We start from the raw sequence: 24,884 nt of genomic DNA, 5'->3' as shown, positions 1-24,884 counted from the left end.
AACCGAGTTCGGATTAACGAGAGAAGTTTTTATATAGGCGGGGCGCAATTGGGCTCTTCCTCAAGATAATGACCTATGTAGTCACATGATTCAGGCCTGATCCTTTTGAGGCGCGTACTGCAGTCTTATGGGAAAGGGGTGTGGGGGGCAAGGGCACTCATCTGGCCTACAGAGAGCAAGCCAAAAGCCTCGAGTTAATCTGTGTCTGTTTTCTTTCTTTCATTCCATTTTAAACACAATCAAGGACGGCCGAGAGAGTAAGATGAAGCGATAGTTGAAGAAATTTTCGGGACTAGCATGGCCGGAGCGGACGCAAATGCAGCAATTGAGGGACATTAGGAGATGCATTTGTACCGCAGTGGATTTGAACTAAACGCGAATGATGATGGTGGTGGTGATGATGATGATGATGATGATGATGATGATGATGATGATGATGATGATGATGATGGCAGTGATTCAAGTTTGCATGACAAATTCGACCAACGCAGAAGTTTACATGAGCTGACAGCAGGATAATTCGCGTACGTTCTGAACCTCTATTTAATCAACGAACTTTGTCTATTCGCGATATGTTCCTCGGTCCTCTCACGACTACTCAGTGGACTGATTGCTTAACATAGACAATGGAAAATTATGGCTCCGTGCCGTCACCAGGAGAGACAGTAAACGGGTCCTGGAACAGGCACCTCGTCTCTCGAGTCTCTGTTGATCTTGAGTAACGTTGCACTCAGCTATCATTTCTAAACACGCAAGCAAGCTGTGTGAAAGTTGTATGCAACACACGAGGCGCCCGTAACTGTGCAAGAAAAAAAATGTTGTTTTTTCAGGAAAGGAAATGGCGACTTACCTGTCTCACTACTAGGTGGACACCTCAACTGCACCGTAAGGGAAGGGATAAAGGAGGGAGTGAAAGAAGAAAGGAAGAAATAGGTGCCGTAGTGGAGGGCTGCGGATTAATTTCGACCACCTGGGGACGTTTAACCTGCACTGATATCGAACAGCACAAGGGTGCCTTTTTGTGTTTCGCCTCCATCGAAAAGCGGCCGCCGCGGTGGGGTTCGAAACTACGGAAGAAGTGAGAACACAACGGCAGTTCAGGACAAAGCGGAAGAGGAAAAAGAAGCGCCGCCGTGATCCAGCTCGTGAGCGCGGAGATCGTGCTCGGCTCGCGCAGACTAATCCAGTGAACGCGAACGTTCTCTCGATCCTGAACGACGGCCAACCTGCGGTCAGAGGGGGACGTCAGGCTTCCCAATGGCTACCAACAAGAACAACAACATCAAGGCCTGGCTGCAGAGCTTGCAGATGGACGAGATGCCCGAGCCTCCAATCCCGCCCGTGCCCCCCGTGCCCCCAGTGCCCAGAGTTCCGCCATTGTTGAGGCCCTTCCCACCCTTCAAGCCCGACGCCGATGACCGCGACGTCTTGCCTCTGCTCTCGCCCCCTTTGCCGGACAACAAGGCACCGCGGCAGAAGACCTTTCAACTACCGACCTCGCAGGACGGCGCCTCGAGTCCGCCATCTTTTCCTATCAGCGTTCCTTCGACCCCTCCGGCGGCGCCGCCGCAGCCGAGGTCGCCTCAGCCTAAGAAGTCCCCACCAAAGGGGCCTCTGCGATCCGTGCTCAAGAAGACTAAGAAGCCGTCGGTCGACGCCACGGGAGCACAGCGAGAGAGTGATGCGCCGTTGCAGCAGTTCGCCTGTCGCGAAGACACCGTGGTCAGGTTCCTCCTGCTCAAGGCCCACGACCTGGACCCTATAGACGACAGGGACACGTGCTACCCCTACGTCATCTTCAAGCTGGGAAAAGAGAAGTACACCAGCAAGGTGAGCAGCCGCTCGAGGCCATCGACATTCGTTGTTGAACGAGCTGGTGCAAACGTAGACAAACCAGCACGTGAGCCCCGTTGAAATATGCCTCCTTATGAGCGCTTTTTTTTATTCACTTCAAAGTACCGCATACATCGCACCTTGTTTTGGTTTTTAGGAGTATACGAATCTACCCGCCGCGGTGGCTCAGTGGTTAGGGCGCCCGACTACTGATCCGGAGTTCCCGGGTTCGAACCCGACCGCGGCGGCTGCGTTTTTATGGAGGAAAAACGCTAAGGCGCCCGTGTGCTGTGCGATGTCAGTGCACGTTAAATATCCCCAGGTGGTCGAAATTATTCCGGAGCCCTCCACTATGGCACCTTTTTCTTCCTTTCTTCTTTCACTCCCTCCCTTATCCCTTCCCTTACGGCTCGGTTCAGGTGTCCAACGATATATGAGACAGATACTGCGCCATTTCCTTTCCCCCAAAACCTATTATTATTATTATTATTATTATTATTATTATTATTATTATTATTATTATTATTATTATTATTATTATTATTATTATTATTATTATTATTATTATTATTATTGTTATTATTATTATTATTATTATTATTATTATTATTATTATTATTATTATTATTATCCATATTTTGAATCCATATACGAATCTGTCACTTGGTCGTTGCAGGTAACTCGTGAAGCAGCAGGTTACATCCACAGCTTAACCGAAGCGTGACCTGGAGTATTTCATGACGCCTACGTCCTTGCTAGTGCGCTCACTCTTGAGCATCCTTTTTTCAGTCTTTAGGCCAGTAATACTGGCCTACGTTATTTGCTCTTTGCGATGATACTGCTGCGCCAAACACTAATAAAACACCAGGTCCGTTACTAATAAAGACGTTGTATGCCACTTTTTAACTTACACTAAACGAGGTGTCGAAAGTGACAGCAGTTGATAGGCACATTGTCATTCAGAAAGCATGTCGGAAGGCTTAACAGGCTGATATGCCTAAGCACATCGTGGTGTGCGCCAATTTTTGGTGAGCACACCCTGGATTTGCGCAGAACCCTAATCCTGTTGTTGCCTCCGCAGGTCATCGAAGACACTAATGACCCTGTGTGGAACGAGTCCTTCGACATATTCGTTCCGGCGGGTAAAAGCCTCTTTCTGCAGATCATGATAATGGACAAGCACCCGCTGGCCACCTCGGATTTCATTGGCAGGTCAGACTTATTACCGTTTTTTCCTGCGTGGTGCACGCATCGAATGCAGGAATTGACGCTCATGCAGCGATGCGTCCTCTGCCCACTATATGAAATCAGCCCTGTCCCATACCACCAGTCAGAAAACATCACCGTTAAAACTCAACTTTCTCCGAATCTTTCTGTAACTTGATATGTTGGTTTATGAGGTTTAACGTCCCAAATCGACCAAGGCCATGAGGGACGCCGTAGTGGAGGGCTCCGGCTCATTAGTTCACCTGGGGTTGTTTAACTTACGCTGACATCGCACAGTACACGGGCGCCTTGCATTTCGCCTCCATGGTAACGCTACCGCCACGGCGGCGATCGAACCGAGGTCCCCGGCCATTCATTCCAGTGTGAAGATAAAGGCATTGTTTGCCAGTATATCATTCCCTGTCACTGCGTCCATCCGAGACACACAAAATCAACTTTATTTCAAATACAGGTTTTAAACCTTCCCGAGAAAGCGACTTAGTACAACAGGCCTCTGGCCTTCCCTTCGATGCTGGCACGGTCTATCATCTTAAAGGGCAATTGCAAGGGCTTTCCTGACATTTTGGGTTGATAGTCGCATCATAATCCCAGAGTTCCTTCACCCCGCCACAACAAGCTATTTTTGTTTATTCAAATACCAAATGCAATCAAATACCAAATGCAAATGCAAATACAGCGAAATCTGCAAACCAATAGCGACACTCGGTACGTGGCCAGGGATGATACTGCGCGTGATGCAGCGATGGTGTCAAAAACTTCAGAAAACCTCGTTCGCAAATTAATCGCTGAAGAAGCTACTGAGAAGTATGAGTCCTTTAGTAAAATGCCTTAGACGATCTAGTGCAAGCATCAGAATTTTGTTAGTGAAGCGAAGGGTGGCGGGGAATGTTTGTGACGTCAAAAATTTACATGTAGAAATTATCTCAACTGAGGTCATGGAAACGACAAAATTTAAAATCAGTTTTCGCCGGCATGAAATATTGCATGGTTGCCATACTTGGTGGGTGTAATCGGAAATGATGGAAAAATTTTGCAGTATAAGTTTCAGTAGAATGCGGTAACATGGAGCAGCCCTTTAAACATCTGGCCGGCTTGTGTGGGCAAATGAAGGGGAGGGGGGGGTGCTTAGTAGGTGGTACAGTGCGCGGGAGGGACAAGGGTGGAGTGTGAAAGTGGTGGTAGCGTAGCTTCGATACTCTGCGCACTACTTGCAATACGTAACTAAAGGTGCTTGTCGCCTATGACCTAGCTTCGACGAGATAAGTACTTAAAGGATCCCTGAAAAGGGTGTTTGGGGTTGCTTATAATACCCTTGCATTATGTAGAGTACAGGCCACCGAGTGTTCATGCCGCGTACAGTACTTCAAAAGCGAACCGACCATTTACAATATATTTTTACAAATTCGCGCTTCCACGCCTCGCGGCGACATGCGGTGCCGAGCGTTCGCCCGAATCCGCGCTCGTTACGTCATGCAGCGCTCGTTACGTCAGCAGCGAAAGGCTTTCATTGGTTCGACGTGACGTCTGTTTCTGACGTCACGCACCTCCCATGGCCGCGGCCGGAAGCTCCACCCCTCCCCCCTCCTACCGCGCGCGTCAGCAGCCGGCGGATGTTCGGAACAGGTGAGGGCGGCGCAGAAGCGCCGACATTTCAGCGTGCAAAAAGTGACTAGAGGAGAAAGGCACGATGCTGCGTAAATTCAAATTTTGGCTACAGAAAAACGCTAAGGCGCCCGTGTGCTGTGCGATGTCAGTGCACGTTAAAGGTCCCCAGGTGGTCGAAATTATTCCGGAGCCCTCCACTGCGGCACCTCTTCCTTCCTTTCTTCTTTCACTCCCTCCTTTATCCCTTCCCCTACGGCGCATTTCAGGTGTCCAACGATATATGAGACAGATACTGCGCCATTTCCTTTCCCCCAAAACCAATTATTATTATTATTATTATTATTATTATTATTATTATTATTATTATTATTATTATTATTATTATTATTATTATTATTATTATTATTATTATTATTTATAACTCAGCTTCATCAAAACTCATTAAAAAATTCCTGCTGAAGGATATTTGTGAAGCGGCGTCTCTTAACGTCGTAGACATACCGCAACTTTATTCGCAGCTTCTTTCAGAGCCCCTTTAAAGAAAGAAACCGTTCCTGCGCCGTCTATTCTTGCGCTGTTTTATTTCTATTCTTATTTGTCGATCCAAATATAGCCGAGTCTCGAGTACGTCGGCTCGGCGGCGCGCAGGTTCAACATGAACCCTCTGGCCGACTACCAGTACCACGCCACGTACGAGGTGCAGCAGGACCCTGGACGACAACGCCGGCAGGGTCCAGTTCCGCATGGTCCTGGAGAGGGTTGGGGGAGAGGAGTACGCCGAGGTGAGCGAGCTACCCACCCGGCAGACGCTGGCGATCCTACGGAAGCGCATCGCCGCTATCTACGTGAGTCATTGGCGACCTGCACTGGCCCCGATTTCTCTGCTGTGCACTCGAAAGCTGCCGGCGACAGCCGTTTGTCGTCATAGCGAACCCATTAAGTTTGGTTACGAGCTTTTGTTAAGGCGAGCGTTAGTTAAGTCTGTAAAAAATTGCTAGTCCATCAGCGTATCCGTCATATACACTCGCTATGAGTGGCTTAGGCACAGCATGGCCGCTTGTGTCTCAAGATATGCTTAAGCAGGAGAAGCTCATTCTGCGGTGCGTGGCAACCCTACGATTCCCAGTATAAGTAGCGATTAGACTTTCCGTTTTAAACAGAAAAAAAAAAACGATAAATGTACGCCGAATTCACTCTTAGAAATTCGGTTTTAATCGAAAAAAGCTCAGTATTTTTGGGCTGAAAAGCGTAGCTAGCTGGCTGCTGAATGTGAGTTATACTCACTTAGAGTTGATAATTAACTAAGTAAGGAAGCCGGGGAAGCTTAGTTGTGCGGTTTGCGCTATTGCTTCGCTAGCTTACACGCCTCTGCAGACCAAGAAGCATAATCTCCTCGCCGTTTTCTAGCTAAGCACTTTCTTCACTATCATCAACTGCTTAGATCAGATAGTCGGTTCATTAGGTTAATGAACTGCATGTAAGACATCGACGCGAAACAGCGAATGGGCGTCACGAAAAAGCATGTTTTGGCTACCGCGACGATTGAGCGGCAGTCTCACCACTGCCATCAACACGTAGACCACGTAATTCCCCGCCCTCGCGCTCAACGCAAGCGTAACAACCAAGCGATAACACGCCGACTTAGTTCCCAGAAGTAAACTTCCATTTCCCTTTTTGTCTCCCTGTTATCTCATTTAACTAAGTTACTTACACGCACAGCTTCTAGCATTAGCATTTCCACGTTAATCACTGGAAAATTGTTCGGGATGACCGAAAAAAGTCAGTCCTTCATTCGTCGAAAATAATATTCGCCGAAAAAAAAATGAAATTAGCGTCCTGAAATAAAAACCGAAAAAGTGCGCCAAAATTTTTAAAAATGACATAAAAGTCCTACCCCTAAGTATAAGTAGGTTGGATCCTGCTTAACTGAGTGTAAACTCGTATTTGATGAAGGCCCTTAGATTTATTTGAATCTCGAAGTCATGGCGCTCCCACGGCTTTCTCAGAGCGACATTTCGGCTTCATGCTTTGGCTCATATAGTAGATTTGAACAGTGTTTGAAGCACCTGGGTATTTTACTTCCGGTTCTATATTTTCAATTCATTGCCGAGTCGTACGATTACGTTAGTTAGAAAGAAAGCAGGTGCTTTACTGGCTAAAATTTTCGGAGCACTAGGATTGCCGATGCCTCCGGTGCTACCTCGTGAATTCGTTCAAAATTTCTGGACAAGACTCTAGTCCGAAGTAAGCTGTCGTCTTGTTTGAAAGCTCCTGGCACTTCTTTAGCATTTGACGCAAATATGTATTTTTTGCTCGAAATTATCTCATATCAACTATAGCCGCTCTACAGTACACCGAAAATCCAGTGAAAATAGCACGTGACCAATTCAAAGCAGTGAGCGCTGTCTTGTTGCCCTTATGGTAAATTGTGGATTACATATAGAAAGTACGAAGTCGACTGAAGAAATAAGCGCTCAATATGCTAGGTGACAACTTTTGTAAAGGAATGGGCTTCCTCTCATTTTCGCCTGTCTCATTTGCAGGGACGCTGGAGTTTGAAAGGCGCACTACCAGATGTCCGGCGAAGTTCTAGTCATAGGTACGCACTGAGAAACGCTTTGCAGAGTCCTGGTAGTAAGTGTTGCGTGAAATTGCCCTCGCAGACAAGAGCTCTCTTAGAAAGCCCGTCTACCCTCTTGCCTTCTGCACCCGACCGTGAGCAGTATTCTTCAGAAACGTCATTGTCTTGACGCAGGAATACGTTGTAGCTTTAGACAATGTAGGGTACACTTAATTACATTGCGTGTTAAGAATGCGATAGCATTAAAGTCTGGAGTCCCGCTCGGCCCAGCTTCTCCTCCTCCCTCATTGCGGCTCTCCGCATACGCTGATCATTTGGAGCAGCCAATAGTCCATCTTAGCCGATACACCATCTTCAGCGACATGCTTCATGGTCGCCCTCTCCGCTTGTGGGGGATTGTCCACTACACTACACACGCACGGCGTTGATTCTGGCTTCATTCTAACCCGATACGTGGAGCTATATTAATACGTGAAGCCCGCCATCGCGCTGGGTCATGTCACGTGGGCAGCTCACTGACCATTTCTTCCATGTTACGTGGTTTCATGACAGCACACACCCCGTCGACAAATGAGAAAACCATTTTTGATGAAAATGCTGGATGCCACTACGGCCTCGTCAAGAGACGGAAAGTATCGAGGGGCCTTAGGGTACGAGGGGCCTCTAGTAAGCAATTACGCAAGCGCGTTCTGTCGCTGTTAGAAAGCTGAACTTGTTTGTGCAGGCTGAGACATTTTCTGGAAATATAACATATACGGTGGGAGTTTAGTGAAAGCGCATTTACAATGTGAGTCTACAAAGAGAGCCGGATTAAATTTCTCACAAAGGAATGAAAGAAGGCTAAGGAAATCAATGAAATGATTATTGCTTCGTGTGGAGATGATGATTTTCCTACTACGAAATAAAAGTTTGTGGCCAAGCAGTTTAAATGCGGTATAAGAAATGGATTGAGTCCAATAAGGACGACCTGTCAAGCATCGTCACACGAAATTTGCAATAAAGTGGACGCCATGATTTTGTAAACAGTCGGGTCAAATTAAGTGTTACCGCTCGCGGCTCGGATATTTCAGTTCCCATTGCTTCCAATATCATTCATAGAGCTTTGATGGCGTCGAAGGTCACTTCCCGGGGGAGCCACGAACGTTGCCGCCTTACAAAATCCATATCGCTAATGATTTACTCGAGAGAACTGAGACAGACAAAATTTAAGAGACATTTATTCTCGAACTCTTACGGGTGATAAAACGTTTGTTCACCACCATGATCTGAAGCGGAAATAAGAGTCAGTGGTATGAAATCAAAGGGGGTGACCAAGTCTAAAGATTAAATTTCGTGTGCAGCAGTCAGCTGGAAATATATACAACAGTTTTGGGGGATACATTCATGCCACACAAGGTAACAAATATTGGAGACACCTATGCTTCAGTAATGAAAAGATTACTTGAGGCAATCAAGGAAAAACGGTGTGGAAAGTTGTCGGCAGATGTGTTGCTGTTTGGCGACAATGCGCCAACTTACAAGTCTTATATCAGGGAACGCGGCCTTAAGGAGCTTAACCATCCGCCCTACATACCAGACTTGGCTCCCATTGACTACTTTCTCTTTCGTAACCTGAAGAAATTGTTTCATGTGCTACGATTTCGTGGCGATAATGCAGTCAGAGGCGGTAACAGGCTGTCTGCAGCAACAAGAAGGCTTTCTGTTTTGACAGCATTCGATCACTGGAGGCGAAATGGAATGGAATGTGTTGAATTCAAGGAGGATTGCATTAAAAATCAGTCTGTTTAATGTTCTAAAATTTTCCTTTCATTAATTCGTTATCTTTTTTTACTCGTTCGTGTCAGCTCACGGGGCGAGCACGATCGCGCCGCCCTACAGCGAGGACAAGCTGAACGCCATCTGCGTGGTCGAGCTTGCACCAAAGATGCTCTGGAACCGGGGCGACCCAAAGACCGTCAACCCCACCTGGAACACCATGTACCGCATGTAAGGTCACGACACTTAATATCAACACTCTAAACACTAATACGCCTATATGGGAGTAAAATGAGAGTAGGCTGTTTTCTATAGCCCACTCTTTTAAAAAGGGTGTACGCTAGAGAGCAGCTTACTCTTTTTTTACTCATTTCTGTTTAGAGTGCAGTGCAGTTGGAGATCGCAGGAGTGTGACCACCATGTGCAACACTGTTTATCAAAGCTCGCTTCTGAGGTTTGCTGTTTACCGTAGCTGCTCACCATCGACGCCGTCGCTTTAGGCAGCATATCGATCACTTGGCGCTAATGCTACAAATGGTCAGCGTCGACCTTTATGGTGCCTCACTCCAGCAACGAGCCGAATGTCTGTTGTGGCTGCACTTGTTCAAAGCAGAGCTCTTCACCTTCAGGAAATTGAATAGTGAGGTCATCCTACAGTCTGTGATCACAGAAGCTATTTTCTGTAGCAGCACAAGACAAATGTCCAGATATGAGCATCTGGGCAAATACATTATCGAAGATGGAACTGCTAGTTTTTCTTGTCATGCACGAAATGACCTTGGCAAGAGACTACGCGTAAGCCTGAGTGTTAGTGTTTCATCCAAATTAACAAACTCGTATGCATTGCTGTAGCATCTTATTAGCTCTTTAAAGTCTGGTAACTCCACCTGTGGCTGTACACGGGGAGAGACAACGGCGTTCGCGTATACCGAACACTTGTAGCAGTAAGCTCCTTGCCCGACGCCCGTCCGCCTCTGCAGGAAGGTCACAGACATCCACGCCGTGCTGCAAGTGACTGTGCTCACGGACATCAAGAGGCAGGAGTTCCTCGGCACCGTGGCCTTCCCGCTGATATCGGTAAGGTGCAACTCCGCCCCGGCTCACCGCCGGCTTGGCTTCAAGGATCACCTTTTGATTGCCTCACAAAAAAAGGCGCTGTCGCTCGTTGCATTTTAGTTCATGCCCGCCCCGCTAGGGGCGCCTGTGTGGTCACAAAGATGACACAACACCCTGACTTTGGCGAAAAGGGGTTTTAACGATGCCGCATTGAAACGGCTGTGTAAATGTGCTGTACGATAACAGTTCACGTTAAATAACCCAAGGTGGTCTAAATTAATCCGGAGACCTCCACAGCGTTTTCCCATCTGCGTGTTGGGCTCGACTTCTAACGCTGTTTTTCTTATTTTTCATTGTTCTCTTTAGGCGGAGATCCAAAAGAAGCAGTGGTTTGCGCTGAAGGACCAGAGCCTCGAGAAGCCCACGGGAGGATTCATACTGCTGGAAATAGACCTCATATACAATCCCGTACGTGGTTTTGCATTTCATTCTTTTAACTCTTGTAGCGGTTGGAGTTGAAGGTTGTGCGACTAGCGGGCGGTGCCTGACTATTTAGTAATTATAACAAATTACCTTTACAAATTTAAAACTGATGCGAAAGACACATGGCTAAGAAAGAACCACAACAAGCAAGCACATGAAGGCACACAAGGGATCCAGTGTGGAGTTCGAGATTCTTGTTCGACAAAGTTACCAAGCAGCCCACTTGTTACGCTATTGGTCAATATTTGTAGTAAACGAGGGTTATCATGCGGCCATCATCAGCCTAGCTACAACCTCCGCAGGACAATGGCCTCTCCCACAGACTTACAATCAGTCATGTCCCACGCCAGCTGCGACCAGCCTATCCCCGCAAACTTCATAATTTCATCTCCCGGTCTCATGCAGTACTTACGCGAAGGGATGAGTGATGAAATACTGTCCACTTCCTACGTGTTCTTCCAAAGCGGGCGCACCGGATTTACTCTTTTGTAAACTACTACGAATGACCTGCAATTTCTAGAATCAATGAATTACTGCTTTTATATACCGGCTACACAGCAGCAGCTGCGCTTTTTGCGTAAAAAGGCTCGTACGAAAGGCACGTGTCCTGACAGATATGACTACTGAGCAAAAACAGCACACAGGGGGGTGAAATGCTGCAGTGCAGCGCGTGGTAGATGCCATGAGCCACCGGACATAGCAGCTGATACCTTTAGCATAGCGCGTACTGCTACCGCCAGCGCTTACCGCGTACCGCCACTGCGCAAGTGATTGGTACCGACGCGGCAGGCTTGCGGGCTGTTGACGGGAGCTTGGCGCCTTCTGAGCTGCGCAGTGGCGGCTCACGGCACGCGGTAACCGGTAGCGGCAGCAATACGCGGTAAGCGGTGACGGTAGCAGCACGCGGCTATGCTGTAGTATCTAGCATCTTCGTTAACGTTATTTATTAAGCTGAATTTTCTGCCACTCACTTCTGTAAACACTGTGAGAACAGCATTTCTGAAAGCGCTTTCTCTCGCACTGTATTTTCACTGCCATATCATGTATCCCATTACTGCCATAGCCCCTGAATAGGGGTGGAGTATTTTTAAATTCAAAACATTTCACAGTAAGGAGACACAGGAGTGTACTGTGACCGCGCACGAGTAGCTTAATTCAACGTTTCACGGTGAATGTCACAAACCCTTTGCAGCTGAAGGCCATGGTTCAGTGCTTCAAGGACAAGGGCCCCGGTCCGCCAGCGATGAACGACACTGAGCTAACAAGATCTGTAAGTATCCGAGATCATAGAAGGGCGGTGTTGTTACTTACGTGCACTGTATAGTAAAACACCGTGTTGAGTGGCAGCGTAAGGTTGTCCGAGTGCTAGCTTTTTTTTCTTCAAATTTTGAATTTCCAGATTGATTGATCGATTGATAGATAGATAGATAGATTGATTGATTGATAGACTGATAGACTGATTGATTGATTGATTGATTGATTGATTGATTGATTGATTGATTGATTGATTGATTGATTGATTGATTGCGTACTTGAATAAGCATTTCAGGAGAAAGTGTTTTAACCCCTGGTACACCTCAGGCAGCTATGTAAAGGGCCGCTGCAGTGCAGTTCCCCCAGCTTGCACCCATCGCCAGTAGGCCATAGGCCACTTGTGTCCTTGGGGTGCACTACATAAGCTAACCAAGCCCGCCATGTCTATCAAGACGTGTTTGGTGAGACTGCGGAACTACAGGTGTCACTCAAACACTTTCATCGGGCATATGTGATGATGCGGCATCAATCGGCACTCTCGACGCAGGCCCTGGCACGGAACATGTCGCGGATCAAGGCCGTCTACCAGCGCTTCAAGCGGCTCAAGCGCTTCCTCCTCGGCTGCTTCTACTGGGACTCCGTAGTCCGCTCTGTCGTCTCCCTCGTGGTAAGGGGGGCTGCATACTATATACTGCCGCCACCACTTTTGGACACGTTATCCGCAACAGAGCTCACCCTAGTCGGATACAACTCAACAACGAAGCGGCGAACGCCCATTAAAGGCGGTTCTGCGGCAATAGGCGTCGGCCCATTGTCATGGCGTCACGGTCAACTGCTTTGCATCTACTCGTGTGGCATCAGAGATGGCTATTTGCTGGTGCAAAGCGATTGACCGCGACTACACGACAGTAAGTAGACGCCAGTGGTTAGAGCCCTCTCCAAGGGGCATTTGCCGCTTCATTTTTTACTCGTACCGGACTCGTAGCAGTTTCTTAATCGCCCACTTGCCTCTGCCGTATCAAGAGTCTTGTATTGAATCTGGCGCAGTAGTATCACAAAATGCACAGCCTGTCTCACAATACTTTGGAAAGTCTGCAGACGACGAGAAAGAATCCTACGAGACTTCCTCAGAGCCTTATAGCCGCGCACCTTTCGTGCACATATTTATATATTTGGCGTGTCAATAGACGGTCCTCAGGCGTTTCTTGTGGATCTTTTATTCGGATATTTTATTGGGTATACTGTCACCATTGGTTACGTGCGCGTAACCGGACGACGAAGTGAATATGTGTTGTGACACCGATGACGCTAAGGGTGCACACATGTTAACTGTCAAGTCGAAACTATTGGGTTTGGATAACGGAGTGCAATCCTTTGTGAGCTTTTCGAGCGTTGTCGATAGACTGCGCCCCTTTCCGGGAGAGCTAAACTTTTCTGTAGATTGAAGATACGGGCTGAGGCCTTCAAAATGAATGCACGAAACGCCAGACTAGTCAGAGTCAGCTAATGAGCCAGTCGTTAACATCGGGTACTGTCACACTAGGTCGTTTAATTTGACCCGGCTACATAAAGTTTCACACCATGCTCCGCTGGCAGTTACTAAAAACAACAGCACCGTGCCCCATGTGTGCAGCTGTTCGTGTGGCTCACTCTGAAAGGCGAAGCGTACATGGTGCCGCTGATCTGCGCCGTGATGTTCTTCGTCGAATTCATCGCCGCCTGCTGTTGTCCCGATGACGAAGAGGAAGAGGTAGGGACAACAGTCGCGGTTCTTTTTTCACCAAAATGCTGTCTGTTATTTAACTGTCAATATTGTTCTGTTGTTTTTATTCATTCATTTTTCAAAATTCACGATTGGTGCTACAATTTTGTCGTCATCTTCCATGGAAACTTCTTTGTTTATTCAACTACACCTTGGCCAATCCCCCCGCGTGGGTATGTGCCATATACCCGGGGTGAAGAAGAAGAAGAAGAAGAAGAAGAAGAAGAAGAAGAAGAAGAAGAAGAAGAAGAAGAAGAAGAAGAAGAAGAAGAAGAAGAAGAAGAAGAAGAAGAAGAAGAAGAAGAAGAAGAAGAAGAAGAAGAAGAAGAAGAAGAAGAAGAAGAAGAAGTCGCAGTGCTCGCGTACAGACGCGAAGGTATTTACATAATGCTGTGGGCCTCGTATGGTCCAAGCAGGAACGGCAAAAGTCAAAGTGGTGCATTTTTATAGCACCATATAACTGATACAATAAACATGAAGAAATGTATATATTTTACGGCATAATGTATTTGCAGTTTCGAGGCATAACAAAGTGACACGAAACACCCGCCGCTGCGTGTCAGGTTAGGACGCTCGGCTACTGAGCCGGAGGATTTTGGTTCAATCCCGGCCGCGGCGACCGCGTTTCGGTGCAGGTGAAACGCAAAAAGCTCCCATGTGCTGTGCGATGTCGGTGCATGCTAAAGATCCTCAGGTGGTCGAAAATATTTGGAAGCACTTCACTACGGCGTCCCTCGTAGCCGATGTGCCGATTGGCGACGTCAAAACCCACAATATACAATTTTACAAAAAGTTACTGCAAAAGACATTTGAGTTTTTCAGATAGTGTTCGAGGACTTTTCAAGTATAACAGCTGCGGACAATAGCTCTCTCATCAGTCATAGTTCGTAGAAAACGTGAATATTTTGAAGTTTCCTTTTTCAAAATATGGAATTAAGGCTTTTTCGTATTTTTTCGTGCGTTGATAGTGTGACGTGCGTAATAAGAAATTACGGGAGTAGAGAAATTACAATCGGGCAATTTCGAGGCACTTCGAAAGTACAGGCTTGAGGTCGCCGCGGCGCTAGCCCAGCAAGAATGCGCAGTAGGGCGTCAGGAGTGCAAACAGCACAGATAAAATGTCATATCACTGACAGTGATATGACATCACCAGCCACGTAAAACAAGAGGCCTTTACCCATGCAGCACAAACTGGATTATAAGATTGGGTGCCGCTGCTGGCCCGAAGTATACGCAGCGCGTGAGAGGCCGATGTGGTTTTTGCTACCCTGCAGTAGGCCCAAGCGGACACTTAAGGCTGTGGCAGCCCATCTAACTCCTACATCGGACGCAGAGCGTGTGGCTTGCCGCTATCGATTGCGCATCGGTCCCATATCTATATTGGAAGGGTTAACACACGTTCTACATAAAACTTGCATCGGTGCCCTTTCAGCTTTGTACGAGGCAGAAAAGTAGCACTGCCAAGATTGGGCCGGTAAATACGCCCGAGCCGCCGCGGTAGCTGAGTGGTTATGGCGCTCGGCTGCTGGCCCGAACGACGCGGGTTCGATCCTGGTCGCGGCGGTTGAATTTCGATGGAGGCGAAGTTCTAGAGTCCCGTGTGCTGTGCGATGTCAGTGCACGTTAAAGAACCCCAGGTGGTCGAAATTCCCGGAGCCCTTCACTACGGCGTCCCTCATAGCCTGAGTCGCTTTGGGACGTTAAACCCCCATAAACCATGAACAATACGCCCGAGTTACAAGGCCGGCGTTCGGCCCCACGTGACCTGCCCATATATCGGTCCAAGGTAAGCAGGACCGATGGGAAAGCTCGATGGGCTGCGCACTTTGAGCCGATGCTGGCGCGAGTTGCAGAACCCACGCAGGACTCGCAGTGAGCTTCGGGCCCACTTCATAGCACTCTTTGTGTTACTGGGCATGTCCGCATCTTTAGGGCAGTAGTGGAGGAGAACGAAGGGCGTAAACCACCCGAAGACGAAAAGGAAGCAGTATCACTGTTAGAGTAGGGCGCAGTGCTATATGGTTGATAGTAAACTAGGCACCGTGGTAGTTGTCACCACCCCTTTACCAAGAGAACGCCTCCGGACATCCGCTTAGCAGTGCATCAATTTGCCTGGCAACGCTGAAGTAGACGATTGCAAAGCTGTCGACGGTTTACCTAGCTCTTCACTGGATGCGGAGTGGTTCAATGTCTCCGTCGAAAAAGTCACCCGGCAAGCAGTGTGGTTGTCGGATGTACCCTGCCTCACAAAAAAAAAAAGGCTGCAGTGCAAACGTGCAAAACATGCCCACGTTTTTTCTTGCTTTCAACGTGCAGGAGCTCCAGATGGATGGCCAACAGGACAACGACGACGCCGTGAGTATCTATTGTCTAAGTGTGCCCGTAGATGTGTCGCCCACGAATTAAGCGCCCAATGGAGACCCCTGAAAGCCTCACGTCGGAGCTGCCTTTTTGCTGTAGAAATCTATTCTGGCGATGGGGGTCAACTTCAGAGGTCAGCACAAAAATAAAGTGCATGACGTCACCGCAGTTCTGTTGCGAGAACGGCCTGCGACGACGATACCTGTATTCCGTTTTTGGTCTTTTCTTGAATGTGAAATATAAAGCCTTTTTTTTTCGTAACTCGGTCAACCACTCGAAGTACTTCAGTTTTATACTGACTTCAGCATCCCTTTAAAAGCCATGTAGGCATTGCGCAAGCCTTACATGAGACCCACTGTTCCGGGGCTCCACGTTGATCTTCAGCGTGGTTCCTTGGCGGGAATCCGCTGCCTGCTGAGGAAAGCAGCACGAGTCCCAGATGTCCAAGGAGTCTTGCACGTCGCACCTCCTACGGACGCCTAATTTTAAGAGGGGCACTGAAGGTCATATCAGGCTCAGTGATAAATAATCTTTGGAGAAATCTAGCAAGGTTCCGCTGTGCGAAGGAGTGGTCTTGCCGCGCAGGAAAGAGAAAATTGTTGAAGCCGCGCAGGACACTATACGTCAGGAATACTTCGTCGACGTCTGAAATTTTGTTACTTTTGGACAATACATTTCGAAGAAAAAGATTTAGTGTTACATTTTGAGGAACCGGCTGGGCGTGTGCGCGGCTTAGGCTTGCGCATCTGGAGCCCGGCAGAAGATTTAACGCCTTCAGGCAGTACATGGTAACGGTAAGCTAAGACGCCGGGTACAAATGTGCGACGCACAATCGCTTGTCCTCTCCTGACATAAATGCGCGCTTCTCTTTTTTTTGCGCAGATATAAAAAGTAAAGCAGTTTGTGTGACGTGTTTAATACATCCTGTTTACATAAGCAGTGGGAGAAAAAGTAAAGCCTAATTTTGCTGCAAATACTTGCTGTTGTCTGGTCCTAGTCGGCTCCAACTGGGTTGAAAAAGGCAAGCGCCGTTGCACGCATTAATCTCCCCAACCTTCTTCTACGGCTAAAAGCCGTACTTTGGAATCGCTCCGCACAATCGGAGAGAATGCGTAATTTATCATGAAAGATGCCGATCCGTATTCTCCTTCTCGTGCAACTGTGCAGTCTAAGCAGACGCTCAAGGAGAAGCTGGTGCGGCTCCAGGAGATCGCGGCCATGATGCAGAACACCATGGGCACGGTGGCCTCTTACGGCGAGCGGCTGCACAAGTCAGTGGCTATCCCCCTCTCCCCCATTCTGAGATGACGTAGAACATGTCGATTTGCTTGCCGAGACAGACTCGCATGCGTGAGCGCAGCAGCGCTCTGACAGAACAACGATAAACGCCCCGAGACAGTCCGTGTCTAGCTCTTTAGCGAAGATTCTAATGCAGAGCTGTATTCCATGGGGTTTGCACGCTATATTATCCGGGACGACAATAAAGGAGTGCTGTGTGTACACGACCCCATATAATGTGTACTCATCTTCATACTGGGCTACGTCGGTAGGAGGATAGGTTATTCACGTTGAAGATTAGAAGGAAAGATAAAGAAAAGGTAGAAGTGCAGTTAACTTAAAGTTCCCATGGAATATCCGGTGGTGTAAATCAAGGCTTTGTGAGGTGTCAATGACGCTTCTGCAATGCAGAATCCCTCACTTTTGTGCTTATGCAGATGTGGGTTCGCTTCGACAAACCTTTCTGTATCATGTGGGCAAGTTGAAACAATAGATCATTTTCTCCTCTCTTGCCGGCGTTTCGCAGTTCAGAGAAAACAGTATTTGGAGGTCCCTCTTTCGAGGTTAGGACTCCCACTGTCTCTTCCAGTTATTCTTTCATTCGGTGCGAGCGCAAAGGAATTCCCGTTAAGCAGTGTCTACGGCTACCTTCATGATTACATCAGTGCAACTGATCGATTACCTTGTTAGCTGTACGCAAAATTTTGTCGCATGTCCAAAAATGCTCGATTCTATTCCTGGTAATTCATATTTCTTTAATTCATTTGACTTTTCCAATTTTTATATTGATTTAGTCTTCTCACGCCTCTTCTTCCCCGCGCAAATACCTCATTAGGATTATCTACTAAACCTTGGCCAATCCCCCTGCGTGGGTATGTGCCATGCTTACTAAGGAGAAGAAGAAAAAGAAGATAGCCTCGATAGAATACACGGGCTTGCTGTATGGGCAATCTGGTTGGGAAGCATTTCTGCATCAGTTGCACCCATTGTTGCATGTGTGTACAGTCGTGAGCTATATTAGAGTGAACAAAGTTTGAGCATTCATTGATTACTCCATAATTACATGTGGAAAGCACAGTTTCTTCTGTTTTCTAACTGATTTTCCTCTTGGCATATAATATCCAAAAACTATTATCCGATTTAGAGGAGAAATTGCCAGAAAATTCGCAATTTTGTGCAAAAAGTTTGCTCCCTCTAATATTGCTCACGACTGTAAACCTGTTAACATCTCCTCAGCACGATGGTGTTCGCTGATCCGTTCGTGTCGAAGATGTTCCTCGCCATCCTGCTCGGCGCCGGCTTCCTGGCCTATATTGTCCCGGCGCGATACTGGATCCTCATGTTGGGTGAGCTGCCGTTTACTCTGCTTCGGACAACTCAGTGTCGGGTAACAGTGCACGCGTGTAAAGTCGATTCCTGAGGCACACCCGACAAGAGGCCGCTACGGCACAGTTAAGAATTAGGCCTGCTTGAAAAGCCGAAGCCCACTAATTATAAATTGGTCTGTCCGCACTGTGCGTAGGCATGAAGTAATAAAAAGACCGAATGACCAAAGGATGACTTCATTCTTTTGCGGACGCTCAGTGATAACAGGGGCTAGATGGATAGGTGTAAAGGACTGGTTTTTCTGTTACACTTCAGTTTAATATTTTTTTTTAAAGTAAAAAATATATTGTACTCTTGCTTCTCTTGCTGCTCTTGTTTCAGCTAAGCAGGTCTTCTTGTTTCGCAGCTTTTTATCTACCGAGTTAACAGTGTAATGGAATGGCACCAGTAAACCAGAAGGTTTCTGGCGTAGTCCTCGTAATTTCTTGTTGCTACTTCAATCCAAAGCTATGAATGCTTTCTTGCAGACATGCAGTATAGCATTCGGTAGAGAGATAGTATTTCTGACTGACCCTTTTTTGTCTGGTATTTTTATTCTCTCTTTATGAAGGATGGTTGCTATAAAATTTCGGCACTTTGTTTCCAATACATTTATCTGCGGTTTCTCAACGCCTTCATTACGTAGTGACTGCCCAGATGCATGTTTAAGTTTTTCCTGAACCAAGTGTTTTTTTTTTCTGCAGCGCCTTTTTGGATCTTCTCTCTCTTTAAGTTCCATTTCAAAAGTCCAGAGACATAATCGATGGGCGAAGAGTACAATCGTTGTCTGTACCGGCCAGTCACACTGCTAGTGGTTTGATCTCTACGGCTGTTCTGGCGGCCTAACTGCCAGTTTGGAACATGACTGTCTATTGTTTCAGCAGTGCCATGGATGCGAGAAACATATCACCGCAACTCACTCAAAACACGATTTACCCTATATGGGAGTAGAAAGGGAGAAAACACTCCTCTATTGCACTCCCTTCTAGGGGCATGGTATGCTGCTCAGGTACTCGGGTTACATTTCGATCGCTAAACATGCTTACTGTTGGAAACTGGCATATCCCCACCTCAAAGCATAGTAGCAGTTAGAAATGGAAAGAGGCTTTTAAACTCGCCACCGGAGATATAGGGGTTAACAAATGGAGAAGGTTGAAGCCGCGGTTAAAATACCATCGTAACTCTTCTCGTGTTTTAAAGAGGAAATCTGTTTTCGTTTCCAATCATACCGTGTTTTTAGTGGTGGAAATCTACCCCAGGGCTTGAGGTAGAATTCTACCCTGCTCCTATTTGGGAATGCGCTAGAGAACCGTTTGCTCCCTTTTACTCTCTTATAGGGTAAGTCATGCTTAACATGTTAATTCATGTTAATTCATGATAACCGCGGGTCCTTGAGGGTAACGGAGTGGATTCCATGACAGGTCAAGCGTAGCTGGGGGCAGCAAAAGGTTAGGTGGGCGGATGAGACTAAGAAGTTTGCAGGCATACGGTGGGCGCAGCTCGCAAAGGACAGGGTTAAGTGGATATACATGAGAGAGGCCTTTGCCCTGCAGTGGTGTAGTCAGGCTGATGATGATAATGATGATGACGTTGTTTAAAGCGCACGACTGCACTTTACGGTGCGCTCTGCTACAACGCAGGACTTCGCAAGTACGTCCGAGGGTTTATGAGGAAGTACGGTGGTGCTAAGGACAGCGGCTACGACCTCCTGCACCTCTTCAACAGAACCCCCGACAACTTCGAAAAGGTAACTCGCAACTCAACGATGTCATAGGCTTACTCCGCTGAACGTACCGCCATTCCGGGGCATCCCACGCTTTCACCTTCCACATCACTACGAAAAACTTGTGGGATGGAGTATGTCACACGCATCCTTCCAAAAAATGCAAAAAACACGTACCGAAAAATTGGTGTCTCAAGACCTAAGTACATGCACACTAAACACGAATACTGCCAATAAGGAGTAAAAACAAGTGCGCAAGAGGACTATCCCCCTTCACTCTTTTCCGTTTAGTGTGTACTTCTCACCGGTTCAATGATGACAAATCTGAAGAAGCATTTCTTCAAGCATGAAACGCTTTTAGCTCTCATTCTTTTGAAATCCAAGCCAACGTCGTCTGGAAACTGCGGCGAACCGCAGGCCCAGCGTGAAGCCGAGCTAATCTGAAAACTTCGTTCCATAGGTACACAGCAGAAAGCAATGTCGGTGCAAAAAAAAAAAAAAGCAGCTTCGTTTCTGAGTTCCTTAGACCAGTCGGCTATCGCCGCCGCATCGTGCGTTCTGTGTTCAAACTGGTTGTCTCGCCCTTGTGGAACTGCTTTAATTCATCTCTCATCCGTTAGTTAAACGCTTCGAAATTACGTCAGCGGCGCACCTGAAAGAGAAACGGTTCTTCAAGCCTGGAAACCAGCAAGGAAGACCATGCACGCTGCCTGAGTCGAAGGAGGCCGCCGAAGGACAAGGGAAATACCTGAGTGCGGTTACCACATATTAGGCGTCTTAGATGTGCTACGCTTTTCCTGCTAAGCACTTGATGATTGCACCTACTCTCCACGACTTTATAGTCGGTAAAGCAATTGTGCGGCACATTCTGGCGACTACTCATAAATCGCACTGAATAATAGACGCATACCCAGACAGGAAGCCACAGAAGAGATACGGTAAAAGAAGGGTAAAGGATCGGGCTAGTTAGTGCATACCTCAGAAGCGCTGCAGACAACACGGACGCAAAGAAATATACAGAAAAGGACGAGAGCTCGTCCTTGTCTTTCTCTGTGTCCGTGTTGAAGGCAACGGTTCGGAAAATGACATATGAGGTCACATCCCCTAGATGCCATCACGCCGACTATAGCCGGATACAACTCATGAAAGAAGAGGAATGTCCCTCAAAGGAGGCCCTCCAGCCAATGGCGTCGACCGATTTTCATGGCATCGCAGTCCATCCGCGCGTAATCCCCTGTATCGCTTAATCGCTGCACCACTGCACCAGTAGTATGAGGAACACCAGAGATCTAAGAATGTAAAGTCGAGGATGACCAATTCCTAGGTTAGGTTAGGTTAGGTTAGGTTAGGTGTCTCCTCCAATTTTTCGTTCTCTTAGAATTAATCCCGCTACTTTAACGGACCAGCGGTTGTCTGTTGTTTCCACTTGACAGGTCTCATCCATGCCCTTTTTCTCTTCTTGATTTCGGTTACGTTATCGTAAAATAAAAAAATAAGTCAGGTCTGAATAAAACGACGCGCTGGATACCTATGCGCACGAGTAATACGGGACAATGCGCTTTTTCTTCAGTACCGTCCTGCGCACGCCCGTGACCACCTCGCCACAGCTTTCGCAGGGCATATCATGACCTGCAAAATGGCGGACGAGCCACGAATGCAGTCTTCTCGACGCGGCACACTGCGGCACAATAATTAGGTGCAGTGCTAGAATTTCGTACGACCACGCATATGCGCGCATGGTGCGCGCATGCACCAGCCACAAGTGAGGACACGTGGTCCGGTTCTCAAGCGTCCTTGGGCCATAGCGGGTACAGCAGCACAAAGCAGACACACGTAAGAGAGGCACACACGACAAGTGCCGCAGAGGTGGCACAGTGGTTACAGCCTTTGCCTCGCTTTTGGGAGGTTCTGGTGTCGATCCCCAGTGCCACCTGGTATACCCGCCGGTACAAGATTTCCGACCCCCTGGCGCAGCTTTTCCGGGTTGAAATGATTTGGAAATATCCTTGAAGCGCAGAACGAGGCGGAGACGCACGCGCCCACGTTGTGTGCTTACTGTGTTCCGAGTCAAACAAAACCTCTTTTCAATGTCTCGCCGCTGCCAAACGCAGCCCTCGAAGGCTTGAACGGCCGCAGTTTCTTTGAGCGTGCGCCAAGCTGCATTCCGTTCGGACGGAAAATTTCGCAAAGTTCGTTTCATGCTCGAATTTCAGCGCCACGTTCTTATCCGGTTCAATATATTCGCCTAAGTTTGCCGAGAAGGGGAGTTGAAAGCATTTCATGTTTAAAAACGTCTGGAAACGAGCGACATCATACCTTTACTGCGCCTGAATGCACTCCTCGCAGTCCCGGTACAGCGAGCCCCTGCCGGACACGGACACCGTCCCTCGCGGCACCTTCGCCGCGAAGCGCACCTTCTCGCTGAACTCGCTAAGGCGCCTGTTCTCGTGACCCACGTCGTGCGCAAGGGGCCGGCCCACTCATGGCGCAGCGCCTCGCCGACGAAGTGTGTAGTGCTCGGAGTCTGGTGGCGCCCCCTCCGGTACATCGCCTCGCCGACGAAGTGTGTAGTGCTCGGAGTCTGGTGGCGCCCCCTCCGGTACATCGCCTCGCCGACGAAGTGTGTAGTGCTCGGAGTCTGGTGGCGCCCCCTCCGGTACATCCTCACCGCTCCTCGTCGTGAGAGTCAACAGAGATGCAGTGTGCCGCGCCAATCGTATTGTGTGCCACCCGCATAGCCCTCATCGCGCGGTCTTAAAAATAATGTTTGGTGTTTCTATTTGGTTTTGACAATTATTTATTAAGTTGTTGCTTATTCATTAAAGATCTGTTCGCACTCTTGGTCCAACATCGTTATCCTTCAATCGTCTGGATCAAACAGCACCGAGGAAACTAAAGTGCGGCAACATGAGGACAGGACAACTCATCCTGCCGATTACTCGCTTGAAGCCAGACTTCTGTCCCTGCGTTCATCTTTCTTACAGCCGCGAGTGACGTACAGTCTACTCATCGTAAGTACTGAACCACAAATAAGACGGAAAGCAAGTGCCACACATTTTTCCATATTCATGGATCATTCATCGGTTCAGAAAAGTTACGACCATGAATTCTGCTTTGCGCTGAACATCGTCGCAAATCAGCCGTTTGCTCAGTGAAACGTAGATGCAAGCCTACATTCAGTTGCTTATTCTTAGTGTCATCATCTGTACCTCATTGGCAAGTTGTCCCATAAAGTTCATTTTTCTGTTCTGCGTGCCAGGCGGGTACGCAACGCAACGCACGCAAGGCATGATTGCGGCGATGGCGTAGAGGTAGAGCATCCGCCTTGCGTGCAATAGAACCGGGGCTCGAAACCCGGTACCGCGTAATTCTCCACCGGGTTCGAAAAAATTCCGCGTGTCAGTGAAATTTTATAACCGGGCTTGGGGTGCGGCCGAATGTTGTGTCCACAACCGACAACGCACTACCTCATCAGAGCAGGATTTGGCCACCCTGGTGTACTTCGCCATAACCTTCTATGAACAAACCAATTAACACACGGCCATCAGTCCCGAGCAGCTGCGAAGCAACTGACCAAGGTAGCGGTCATACCTGTGACGCAGCGGAGAGTACTAAGAATCTCTGGCTCTGGACAGGCCACCATTGGAAACTCAACCTGCAATGTTTAACGCTAGAACCTTATAGAGCGAGGGTAGCCTCTAGCAGTGCTGTTCGAGGAATTAGCGGGCATTAGCTAACAGACGAGAACTATGTGTGGGATTCCTCATCAATCGGGATATAGCTGGACACACAGAAGAGCTCTATAGTATTAACGAGAGGGTGGCAGCTATCGCAATAAGGCTTAAGAGCTGCAAGCTGAAAGTGGTGCAGGCCTAGGCGCCTACATCCAGTCATGATGACCAGATCGTCGAAAGCTTCCATGAAGATGTGGAATCGGCAATGAGCAAAGAAAAACACAGTACTGATGGGCGACTTCAATGCGAAGGTAGGCAAGAAGCAGGATGGAAGGCCAGGCGGTAGGCGACCATGGCATAGGCTCCACGAATAGTAGGGGGATTAATAGTAAAGTTCGCAGAAAGAAATAATGTATCATGAATACCTTCCTTTGGAAACGAGAGAACAGGAAGTGGACGTGAAAGAGCACCAACGGTCCCTTACAAAAATTTCTTTAGACAGTCTATAGACTGTCCATAGACACCTGTTTATAAAGTCTATAGGCTCTCTATGTACAAACCCTAGGGAAGTCTATAGGCAATACAAATCCTATAGACAGTCTATAGACAATCTATAATTTTTGGTCGTACTTTTAGTAGAACTTTGTCTATAGACAGTCTATGGACTATGAATAGACAAAACGAAATATCTATAGAAAGGCAATAGAGTCTATAAGACGTCTATAGGCTGTCTATAGACCATTTTTATATGGGGTGACACTAAATACGAAATACTTCATACATGCGCTCTCCCTGGTATCGTGCAGGATGTGGAGGTCCTCGGAAAGGGACGTAGTAGCGACCACATAATGGTAAGGTCTCGAATTAGCTTAGACCTGAAGCGGGAACGGAAGAAACTAGTGAAGCGGAAGCCCATTAACGAGTTAG

At 47.7% G+C, this 24,884-nt stretch overlaps 1 pseudogene across 1 annotated transcript; it reads left to right on the top strand.

Annotated features, from left to right (window-relative positions):
* The first annotated feature begins 1,194 nt into the window (after positions 1-1,194).
* LOC144123407 (multiple C2 and transmembrane domain-containing protein 1-like) lies at positions 1,195-23,029 on the top strand (annotated as a pseudogene). The gene is made up of 15 exons (XR_013313085.1): positions 1,195-1,830; positions 2,915-3,045; positions 5,314-5,510; positions 7,209-7,264; positions 9,091-9,232; positions 9,982-10,078; positions 10,424-10,525; positions 11,733-11,810; positions 12,342-12,461; positions 13,428-13,544; positions 15,876-15,911; positions 17,085-17,188; positions 18,432-18,541; positions 20,201-20,307; positions 22,630-23,029. The product of XR_013313085.1 is annotated as a multiple C2 and transmembrane domain-containing protein 1-like (transcript).
* The last annotated feature ends 1,855 nt before the right edge of the window (positions 23,030-24,884 follow it).

The sequence above is a fragment of the Amblyomma americanum genome, chromosome 3 (assembly GCF_052857255.1).
Source record: "Amblyomma americanum isolate KBUSLIRL-KWMA chromosome 3, ASM5285725v1, whole genome shotgun sequence".
Taxonomy (NCBI): domain Eukaryota; kingdom Metazoa; phylum Arthropoda; class Arachnida; order Ixodida; family Ixodidae; genus Amblyomma; species Amblyomma americanum.
Note: the sequence above shows the minus strand (reverse complement) of the source record. Positions and strands in the feature narration are given on the sequence as shown.